At 35.2% G+C, this 12,195-nt stretch overlaps 1 pseudogene; it reads right to left on the reverse strand.

Moving 5' to 3' along the window:
• Positions 1 to 472: 472 nt before the first annotated feature.
• LOC119507669 lies at positions 473 to 1,546 on the reverse strand (annotated as a pseudogene).
• Between the last annotated feature and the right edge of the window lie 10,649 nt (positions 1,547 to 12,195).

Raw genomic sequence — 12,195 nt, forward strand, 5'->3', positions numbered from 1 at the left:
TAAGGGGATACTTTCCCCAACAGCATTATTTATGTAATAGTCTATGAGAGTTGATATGTAGATCTTTAATATTTTTCCAATAGTTTTCAAGTTCAATGGTAGTTTTCATGTCTTCTTTTTTAACTTAGGAAATATTTAAAAAAGATCTCTACTAATGTGTGTGTTGTTGGGGAGAAAAGGGGCAGTGTGGTTGATTTGCTTCTATTCCTGATAAAATCATACTTTGATCAGAGATTGTGTTCAATTATGTTTTTGTTCTTTTGGAATTTTAGATTTTTTTTTAGTCTGATATTTTGTATAATTCTAAAGCACTTGCATTATTATTTTTTTTTTATATCCTTGAAATTTTGTGAATTTTTTTAGGTCTTATTTATTTATTTATTTATTTATTTATTTATTTAATTTATTTTTTGAAGATGCAGAAGTTTTTATTGGTCACTGGTTCCCCAAAGGACACCTTGCTTCTGCTGCCTCAGTGCCTCAGAGCTTCGGTGTCGCTGGTCTCAGATACCACTTTGGCATCCATGATCCTGTGGGTGGTGGTTTTGTGGATGGTTTGCATGGAGTTGCTTCTGCCCAGGGCATTGCTGAGACTGAAGTCCTCTCTGTCTTCTAGCAGGTGGTGATAAGTGGCAATCTCGGTCTCCAGCTTGACCTTGATGTTCAGCAGGGCCTCGTACTCCTGGGCCTGGAACTGTCCCTCTGCCTGGGTCTGTGCCAGGTCTGACTCCAGGTACAGCAGGACCGATTGAGCTGTTCCATCTGCAGGGCATTGCAGGCTTCCACTTGCCACAGGCTGTTCTCCAGGCTGGCTTTCAGGTTTCTCATGGAGTCCAGGTTGATTTCCAAGGACTGGACAGTATGTCTCAGCTCCATGAGTGTCATCTCAGCAGCTCCTATCTCAGCAGACTGAGAGGTGACCACTGTGGTGCTGTCTTCAATCTGCTGAGACCAGTACTTGTCCAGTTCCTCTCATTCTTCTGAGCCAATCTGGATGTCCACCATCATCTTCCTGAGGTCCTGAGACTTGGAGGCATCCACCTCCACAGCCAGCCCAGAGCTGGCAATCTGGGCTTGTAGGTCCTTTGCTTCCTCCTCATGGTTCTTCTTCATGAAGAGCAGCTCCTCCTGCAGAGCCTTGATCTCCATCTCCAGCTGCAGCTGAGTGATGTTGGTGTCCTCAGTGACCTTGCAGAGCCCATGGATGTCACTCTTCACAGACTGGTGCATGGCCAGCTCGGTCTCATATTTGACTCTGGAGTCATCAGCAGCCAGCCAGGCATTGTCAATCTGCAGAACGATGTGAGCGTTGTCCACAGAAATTTCAAAGATCTGATCTCTCAGTTCCTCGATGATCTTGAAGTAGTGGCTCTAATCCCTGACCTGGGGTCCCTTCTTCTCTAGGTGTTCCCGAATTTTGCCCTCCAGTCTCCAATTCTCAGTCTCCAGTCTTCACCCTGTCCAGGTAGGAGGCCAGACAGTCATTCAGGGCTTGCATGGTCTCCTTGCCCTGGATGCCCCCCATTCCCACCAGACCTCCGGCCATCCTGCTGGCCAGTCTCCCAGACCCCAGCCATTCTGGGAGCTAGAGGAGCAGTACACAGAGATCTGGGAGCCCCAGCCCCCAGCATCTGCATAGACACTGGCCATGCTGCTGGCCAGCCAGACCCAGTGGCTGAGCAACTGGACCAAACCCAGGGATCAGTAGTTGGTGGAGAAGGTGGCGGAGCAGGCGGTGAAGGTCATATTGTCTGGGGAGTAAGGCGAGAGGCCAGGGTTCGGGATATGGACACCAATTCTCACTTATTTTTAAAGTAATATATTGTTCAGTTTTGTTTCTTGACCTAATCTAATTGTATCTGACTTTGAATAGGGGAATTTGTGGACATATTTATTTGCTCTTAAACATTTTAGTGTATCTAATTATTTCAAATTTACAATATCCCTTTTGCTTTTTTTTATTTTGTTATATAGCTTATCCTCTGTTTTTGCAGCATGTATTTTACTTTCGGTAATGTAGGAGATGTACAATTTTTAATTACAGTTACCACATTTATAACTTTATAACATATGCCAAACTCATATTTTTAATTCATCATGCACCTGTTAATTTCATGATAAAAATAATATAAGAAAACTAAGATATTTTAGTGCTTTCAATAGCCTCCACTTCTAAACTGGGTTTTTTAATACTGGAAATTTTCCATTGTAAGTTTATAATATTTAGCTTCTGTTTGTGTGTTTTCCATAAACAGATATTTATTCTTAGTGTATTATTTAAAAAGCATCATTAAAATATTTCTTTTCCACAAATTCCTTATTTATTTATTATTTGTCTAACTTGTATGATTATATATAATTTTAATATTAATTCAAGTTAATTAATCCAATCAGAATATGCCTTAGTTTTGCCAATTTGCTTTCATTTTTTGATAAAAATCAAATTTCTATACAATTTGTTGATTCATTTATTTTTCTTGAGAAAAATATTTCATTATGTATTAGAAGTTTTTCATTTGCTAAATTCTTGTATTTTTCTCTGAATTTAGAATCTTTGATTTTCTTGCATGTTTTTATTCTGTTTTCTAATTATTTCTTTTATTTTGTGATAGATTATATAATGATCCCTTTTCTATTTTCCAAAATCATATATTTGAATCATTTTTCAAGTTTCCTAGGTGTCTTGGATTTAAAATGCTTTCTGTCATGCTTTGAATACCACCTATCTATTAAATAGCCTTTACTTGTACCCATTGGGAAATTTCCTTTTCAGGAAATAAAGCCATCAGCTATTCAGCAGAAATTTCACATGTGCTTTTTGTTCAACCTGTTCTTTTGTTTCCTACTTTAGCAAGCGTTATGAATTCTGTATCCAGAATATAGCTAAAATCCATATAATGCCGTCTACCATGTTTTCCCTGTCACACCCTGGATTATTATTACAGCCTTCTCAGTAGTCTTTTTTTGCACCTAGTAAACAGATCCTCTTTCAAAAATGTGAAGCAATCCAAACCATTTTTTTTAAATTTAGTCAATAAGTTTTATAAGTTTAGTTCAAATTAAATAGGTAAAGACATTACTTCATCTGACTCCTCATCTCTTCAATATTTTCTGTTTTCACTCTCCATTTAGTAACCCCGATTGCAGTCACTCTGTTCTCCTGTAGTTTTCAATCTCTGTTACTGAATCTCTGTCAGCCTCAGGGCTATTGCCTAGTACTCTTCTTTCCTAGTACTCTTCCCATACTTTTAAGCTCCAGTTCTCAATAAAACTCATAAAATAAGCCTGGCATATAATTAATACTCAGTGACTATTAGCCACTGTTTAAAAGTCGCATTAGAACAAAGATAGAAAGAAAATTTCTTGAATTCATAAAAGGTGTTTGCTATGATTCCTGCTATTTGCTTTTAAAATGCTTACAAATAGACAGTGATTATGTTTGTGTTCTTAATACAAGCTTTTAATATAGGGCAGTCTAATGCCCAAACTGATAACCCATACTACATGGAAAGTTCAATAACATATTAGAAAGTCCACAGTCTAGACATGGCTATTATAATTACTTTTATTTTTCACATCTAAATCAACACTGTAACTTCACATATTAAAATTGTGAATATCATCACCACCACCTATTACCAAAACTTTTTCATCACCACACACAGTGACAGTAGCACAATATTTTAAATGTGATTAACACCACTGAATTCTATATTTGAAAGTGATTAAAAAGGGAAATTTTAGGTTGCATATATGATACTAGAATAAAGATTTTTTAAAGTCATAGAACCATATAACACAAACAGTGAATTCTAATGTAAACTGTGGACTATAGTTGTACCAGTTTGGATGTATTATGTCCCCCAAAATGCCATGTTCTTTAATGCAGTCTTGTAGGGGGCAGATGTATTAGTGTTGATAGGGTTGGAATCTTTGGATTAAGTTGTTTCCATGGAGATGTGACCCACCCACTGTAAGTGATAACTCTGATTGAATTATTTCCATGGAGGTGTGGCCTTGCCCATTGAGCATGGGTCTTGATTAGTTTACCAGAGATTTATAAAGGCCCAGACAGAAGGAGCTCAATGCTGCTGCAGCCAAGAGAGACATTTTGAGCTTGGCCATTGAAAGTAGACTTTTGCTACTCCAGAGTTTGCTTGGGAGAAACTAAGAGACTACCCTGAGATGCCTAGAGAGAAATGTCCTGGGAGAAAACCATTTCGAAACACAACCTGGGAGCAAACAAAGAAGATGCCAGCCATGTGCCTTCCCAGACAACAGAGGTGTTCCAGATGCCATTGGCCATTCTTCTGTGAAGGTACCCTATTATTGACACCTTAGCTTGGACACTTTTATGGCCTTAAGACTGTAACTTTGTAACCAAATAAACCCCCTTTATAAAAACCAATCCATTTCTGGTATTTTGCATAATGGCAGCATTAGAAAACTGGAACAATAGTTAATAGTATAATTATAATAATAATGTTTCTTCATTAGTAACAAAAGTACCATATTAATGTAAAGTGTTTATGACAGGGAAAACTGCACATGTCGGGGGCTATATGGGAACCCTGTACTTTTTATATGATTTTTCTGTAGACCTACAACTTCACTAATAAAAAATAAAGTAAAAAAATTGTCAATGCCCTAACTAGGTTTTTACTGGTAAAAAGTATAACTTTTGCTGTCATGATGGAAGTTGGAATGGGGATCTATGTATTTTGGAGATACTCTCCTTTACATGAAGAAGGTATAAAGATTTAGTGAGGCTTTTAAGAATATTGTCTTATATATTTTGGAAATCCTCAGAAATGTATGAGTAGGTAATGTGAATCCTGTAAGGCCTATAGAAAATTCTCATTGCCTGATGTCAGTTATGAGGACAGCAGAATCTTGTGTCTATAATTGTGCCATTTCTGCTTTAAGTGAAACTTTCTTGAGCTAGTAACTAAGTAATATTTTGTTAGGTTTCAATGATTTGTGATGTCACAATCAGACATAATCTATGTAATACAAAGTAGGAATAATTAAATTAGACATATTTTTAAATGGGTAATTAATATAAAAAGAATATTTTATAATACTTTATCCATGTTGAATTCCAGAATGTAGGTTAAGGGTGACAGGTTTTTTTTCTTTCTTTTTGTAAAACTAAAGACAGTTGAATTTTCTCTTTGTTCCCCCTTCCTCCATTCACATTAAATTGTCTTCCTCTAAAGAAGTAGAAATGTTTCTGAATTGTATGTGTATCTATCCAGTCCATGTATTTATTTTTTTACTACTTTTATTGTATTCATCCACAGTTGCAGCAAAGTTCTCTTATGAAGCCATCAATTAATTTATTCACTAGATTAGCATATAGCCCTCCCACCCTCTGTAAAATAAACTGATTTCTATAGGATACTGAATACTCACAGCTCATTAAATACTTTGTTAATGCATTTCACCTACGAAACTAATAGTAAGTTTATTAAGATTCAGGCTATTTCTGCCATATGTACTTCATTTGAATTTATAAAATTAAATTAAACATTTTTAATTAATGAAATGTAAATATAATAGATATATTTTTTCTATAAAATTAAAGTTTGGTGTTTTGAAAATGCCATAATGAACCTTAGCACAAGAAAGACACCTTCATTAATTTTGGAGAAATATGCAAATACAGAGGGATCCTATACATGGATTGCCATGGGAATGTTTTTATATTCTTGCTATAAAGAAAATAAACTTGATGTTGTTTATAATGGTGTGGATAATAAAATAAAAATGAACCCTATATGGAATTGCAAACAATGGACTCATGTGCAAAGAAAATAAAAAAATCATTAGGCCCCAAAGCAAACTATGAACAGATGCACTTTTATATCTTTAGAAGTAAAAAAAAAAAAAAAAAATTGTACATAATTTTAAAAACTGTGTTTCTTTTGCAATTTTTTCAATTAACCAACAAATTATGGTTAATGATCAATTTGAATAGATGTTGTTTACCTAATTTTATGGATTTTATTCATTAATTCATAGTATGTATGTGTTTTCAGTAATTTTGCTATCACGCTTTTAGCATCATCCACATTGAACTTGACAGTTTGTCAATTACATACATTATTCTTCATATACCATATATTAATCATTTCTTCTCCCACAGAAATAGATTTAAAATTTTTATCTTTGTACTCACATGCAAGAGTTTCTCAGGAGCTGGAATTCTTGTTTTGATTTGGACATTAATATGCTTCTTTCTTCATATGGTATCATACATCTTGAAGATTTTTGATGGATTTTTTCAAGTTCAAGAAAAACTCTTCCATTTTTAGTTTGCTGAACATTTATATCATGAATTAGTGACTGAGTGATCTATTTTTTCTTTTTTTTCTGAAAATATTATAATTATCATTTTTAAACACTTTTTTTAAAGTTTGAATGTACATGCATTTCTGGACTAACCTCTTGTTGGGATGTGTTGCTTTTATTTTACATGGCTGGATTTTGTTCTATCATTTTATTTTCATTTTTTAAATCAATAGTAAAAAATCAACAATTTACTTTTTATTTTATTGAAAGTTACTAGTTTATGACAGTCATATCCACCTTAGAAAATAACATGGGATTTATATATCTATTTCTGTTATATCTTAACAGGATTGTTATTTTCATGAACATTCAGTGAATACACCTATTCAGTTGTCTGAGCTGTTGAGTTCAGAATGGAATGCACAGACTCTGAAAATCAAGCTGCAGAGTAAGTTAATTAAGCTAAGTGGCATGCCTGTGGAGCAGAACTAAAGCAAGTTGTGGCTCAAAGCAAAGTGGCAGGGAAACAGTTTATGCGCCTGTTTTGAACAAAGAACAGGCATGGGTGAATGGAGAGGGGAGGGCAAAGAGGATGTGAGCTCTGTGAGTTGTCTGGGTAGGATGTCCTTGGGTCATAGACCATAAATTTGCAAAAACTACCCTGCCAGGTTGTTTATGTAGGAATGGGCTTCATTGGTGAGGATATGCAGATTTACTGGTGTCAGAATGACTTGTTTATCACAGTTCCTCCTTTTCCATAAGAATAGGGCTCTTAATTAGCACTGCAAAGGACTGTTGATATGTCAGTGGGCTTCAGTTATTGTTCTGCTGCTTCTCTGTAGTTTTCTGGGAAAAAGGGGAGTTCAAACAAGTCAAGTTGGTTGGTAAAACTATTTACCATTCCATTCTCACAGAGCCAATATCTTTGTAGTGGTTTGTCAAATGTTTTGGACTACCTCTTCTTTCTATGTTCTGTGTATGGTCAGGTTTCTTTGTTCTACAATAATTAACAATATTTGACAATGTCAATTTTATCTCTGTTTTCAAAAAGCTGTTGGCATAGAATTGTGCACAATATTCCTCTTTGTTTGGTAGTCAGTATTGTATCTCTGATTATGTCTCCCTTTTCATTCATAAAATTATATATGAATATCCTCCCTCATTTTTCGTTGATATTTCTCACCAGAAGTTTATCTATATTAAAAATCATTTAGAAAAATACTTTTGTTTCTACTTATTAACTTTTGTTCTTTATTCATTCTATTTTCCAATTTTCTAGATTACTGAATGTAATGCTTAACAACATATTATTTTCAGTCTTCCATCAATTTTATTATATATGTTTATTTAACAATATTACATTCTAAATACAGTTATTTACATCCTTCAAATTGACATGCAGTATACTTTTTTATTTATTTAAATAATTTATTTATTATCTTCTTCTTAACACTTTGGATATATCAATAGCCAAAATGAAAAGTAATCCCTGTCCCTACAGAGTGCACATTTTTTGAGGGAAGGGGAAGAATAAAAAATAAAAAAAAGATCATAAATAAGCAAAATTGCATGGCTATGTTAGAAAATGATGAGTATTAAGGAGGATATAAAACATGGATCAGAATAAGAGGGAGTAGGAGAGCCAGGATAGTGTCAGTACAATGAAATCTCAAATAGAAAGAACATATGACTTACATGGGTAAAGAATAACTCTGACTGGTGTTAAGAATGGATTAATGGGAGACAGGAAAAAATCAGAGATGCTCAGACATAATGGTTGCTCTGAAAAGGTATTGGCAATGATGTTGGTTGTGTCTTATGTATATTTTTAAATTAGGGAAAACAGAATTTGTAGTAAATTGAATGTGGAGTGTCAGAGAAAAAGAAGAGACACATATGATTCAGGGTTTTTAGCCAGAGCAAATGGAAAAATGATAAGCCATCAGTAGAGAATAAGAGAGCTTTGGAGGCAGAACAAGAAAATATTCTGAATTCATTTTTTAATTGTTGAGTACGAGAGCTGTTTCAGACACCCAGTTGAAAATGTGGAGTGGATGGATGGGTATTTGTCTAGATTTCAAGAGACATCTGGATAGAAGATATAAACTTGGAATTTGTGAGCATAGAGATGTTTTATAAAAGTGTTAGAATGGATGGAATTACCAAATAAGAAAGCTTAAAAAAGGATCTCAAACAGGGCCGTAGGAATTTCAACATTAAAAGTTCGTGTTGAAGAGAAGAAACCACCATTAAAGACTGGAAAGAACAACTTAAGAGAGAGGAAGAAAACAAAGACAGCTGTTCTGGAAATGAAATGAAGAAAGTCCATCAAGGAAGAAGGAGTGGTCAGTAGTATCAAGGGTCAAGAAAGACTTGAGATGTGTAAATGTGTGAAATAACCATTGAATTAAGCAACATAAAGAGCATCATTGACCTTCACAAGGACTTTTGTTTTTATTTTATTTTGGAATGGTACACTGGTGATCCCAAGCTTAGGCCCATCAAAAAGTGGAGGATGGGGCAAGTTGGTGTGAATCAAAGGATTATGTGTCTAAGAGGGGTTAAAGAATGGTGCAGTTGGGACTTAAAGTGAGTGAGCTAGCAAAGATGCTGTGATCACAGAGTGGGATACATGGATTGAAATTATAGAAATGTTACAATAATTGACAATTATAAGGTCTGTGTCATGACAATGTAGGTGACTGAAGAATGAATACGGACAAAATCATTAAAGCAGCAGAGTTCAAGGAACTGAAAGGGTAGGGTGTTGGAAGGGTAACCTGTGTATATTTTGAAACGTCTAAGAATTTTACCTGTTGTGATATTTGACAGAGTAACAGTGCCAGTGCACAGTAACTAAAATCATTGGAAAATGAAGGGTAATGTCCTGGGGCTAAGCAGATAATGACAATAATAAAGTGTTGTGTTTGAAATAATCTTTTGGCTTGAGATTCATGGAGGGGGGATTTTAGGAAGGTTGGTTGTATTAGTTATATTTTTATGCATGAGCAATAAACCCAAAATTTAGCAGGGTAAAAAACAACATCTGTTTTTGTTTGTTTGTTTGTTTGCTTGCTTTTTTGTTCGTTTGTATTTTTTTTTAATCGATGAGGAATTTGAGAGCAGCATTGCTGCATGGTTCTACTTTGTGATCTCTCCTATTGCAATCTTTATGTCAGCTGTAAGTGCAGGCATCAGGGTTTCTTTACTGAGACTGGAAGAGTCAATTCTATGGTTTCTCACAAGTTAGCAAGCTGAAGCTGCTAGTTGTGTCAGGACATTATAATTTTTCACCATGCAACCTCTCTGTAGGGTTAGTTGGGTATCTTCACTACATGGCAACCAGATTCAGAGCAAGTGATAAAAGAGATAGAAAGGCAGAAACTGCGATGTCTTTTATGACCCACCCTCGAAAGTCACACTCTATCATTTCCCTAAGTAACATATTTTTCACCCAGTCACTCTTAATCAATGTGGGAGGGGACTGCACAGAACTGTGAACATTGGGAGATGGAAATCATTGGGGACTATTCTTGAGGATGCTACAACAAAAGTGGAAGTATGGTCTAAAAGTGGCAGTAAAACAAAAAAGATACCTAGTCTACTTCCAAGCACACCAGTATGAGGGCTTTCAGTAAAATACAAATAAAGCCACAGTGAGAGGCACTGTAAGGGAATTTATCCACTAATTAGTATACTTAGGTGGCAGCTAGATTGCAATTTAAGCAAGAAAGTGAAGGGAATATTCAGACAATATATTGAGAATATAGTGTATTTTATGCATAATGAAAAGTGAATTTTAGAGGGTAGAGAAAGAATTTAAGGAGTTTAGATGAGACTAAAAAAGGAGAGAAAATAGGGATGCACAGAGCTTTATTGAGATTAGAGTGTGGAAGATAGAAAGGTATCTGGAGAGACTGGGGAGTCTTTTGGTAGCTGACATTAACAAAGAAATAATGAGTTTAGTCCCAATTGATTCATTATAAGTAGTGATAACAAGGCTTTGAGTACTATGGGAGAGGGAAGTGTGAGTTTCTGGGGTTCTGTCTACTTCCTTCTCTAGGTTGAAAGCCAAGGGAAAGGAAGTCTTAGCTTTAGTGTTTGCATCTGTCCTAGAACCAAGATGACAGGTTTAGAAGTTTCAGGGAGATGTGGTCTTAGTTCCACTGGTTCTAGTGAGAGGGTTTCTCACCCTAAGAGGAAAGATTGATGTAGATTTTCTCTCTCTCATGGGATAACTGTAGATAGACCTAATGACTTCTGGGGAAGCTGGGTGATACACCAATGTATAGGCCTCTTCCTCAACCTTGAAGGTAGGTTTAGAAGGTCTAGAAGAAGAAGCATGGTCTTATTTTCCATTTTTGTTTATTTCTAATTATCCTGTCATTTATATTTTGATTTTATTGTTGGTGGGAGAGACTTTTTGAAATGACTGCTTTTTTCAAATAATACATTTTAAATGCAATTTTGTTGAGATATACTCAATATAATCCATATAAACACAATATAATCCATCCAAAGTATACAATGAATGGCTCACAGTATCATCATATAGTTGTGCATTCATCACCACAATCAATTTTAGAAAATGTTCATTAGTCCAAAATAAAGAAAAAAATCTACAGAAAATAAAAAAGTAATAAAAAAGAACACCCAAACCATCCCATACCTCTTATCCCCCATATTATTTATAGATTTTTTGTCTTTATTTTATTTTATTTTATTTTATTTTTTTAAATAATTCAATTTTATTGAGATACATTCACATACCATGCAGTCATACAAAGCGTACAATTGTTCACAGTACCATTATATAGCTGTGCATCCATCACCAGAATTAATGTTTGAACATTTTCATTATCACACACACAAAAGTAATAAGAATAAAAATTAAAGTGAAAAAGAACAATTAAAGTAAAAAAGAACACTGTTTTTTTTTTTTTTTTTTTTTTTGCCCCCATTTTTCTACTCATCCATCCTTACATTGGACAAAGGGGAATGTCCATGGCTTTCCCAATCACACTGTCACCCCTCATAATCTGCATTTTTATACAATCACCTTCAAGATTCAAGGGTTCTGGGCTGTAGTTTGATAGTTTCAGGTATTTACTGCTAGCTATTCCAATTCATCTGCCCATACACTGGATGAAAGGACTGCCAGTCACGAGGTTTCCACTATTACATGGTCACACAATAAAAGCCATGTAATTATACAGTTATCATCAAGAATCAAATCTACTGGGTTGCTGTTTAACAGATTCAGGTATTTCCTTCCAGGTATTATAATACACTAGAAACTGAAAAGGAATATCTATATTATGCATAAGAATAACCTCTAGATTGATTTCTCAACTCTATTTGGCAATATTTCAGCCACTGAAACTTTATTTTGTTTCATTTCTTTTCCTACTTTTGGTCAAGACAGCATTCTCAATCCCATGATTCCAGAGCCAGGCTCATCCCTGGGTGTCATGTCCCATGTAGCAAGGAGGTTAATGGTTTTATTTGTATGGTTGGCTTAGAGAAAAAGGCCACATCAGAGCAACAGAATAGGTTCCCTGGGGGTGACTCTTAGGCATAATTATTAGTAGGCTTAGCTTCTGCTTTGCAGGAATAAGATTCATAAGGGCAAGCCCCAAGATCAAGTGCTTGACTTATTAAATTGGGATTCCCTAATGCCTGCAGGAATATCAGGAATTCCCCAGTGAGGAAGTTTAATATTTCCACATTTTTTTCCCAGTCCCTCTAGGGGACTTTGCCAGTACTGTTTTATTTTCTGCCCAAAGTACTCTGGGGTGCATTGGGGTATCACATTAACCTGTACAGAAAACAAGATCTCATTCCTCATTCTAGGTTCCACACAACCATATTGTTTAAATAAACTGACCATACAGGTTATAT

The sequence above is a fragment of the Choloepus didactylus genome, chromosome 13 (genome assembly GCF_015220235.1).
Source record: "Choloepus didactylus isolate mChoDid1 chromosome 13, mChoDid1.pri, whole genome shotgun sequence".
Classification (NCBI taxonomy): domain Eukaryota; kingdom Metazoa; phylum Chordata; class Mammalia; order Pilosa; family Megalonychidae; genus Choloepus; species Choloepus didactylus.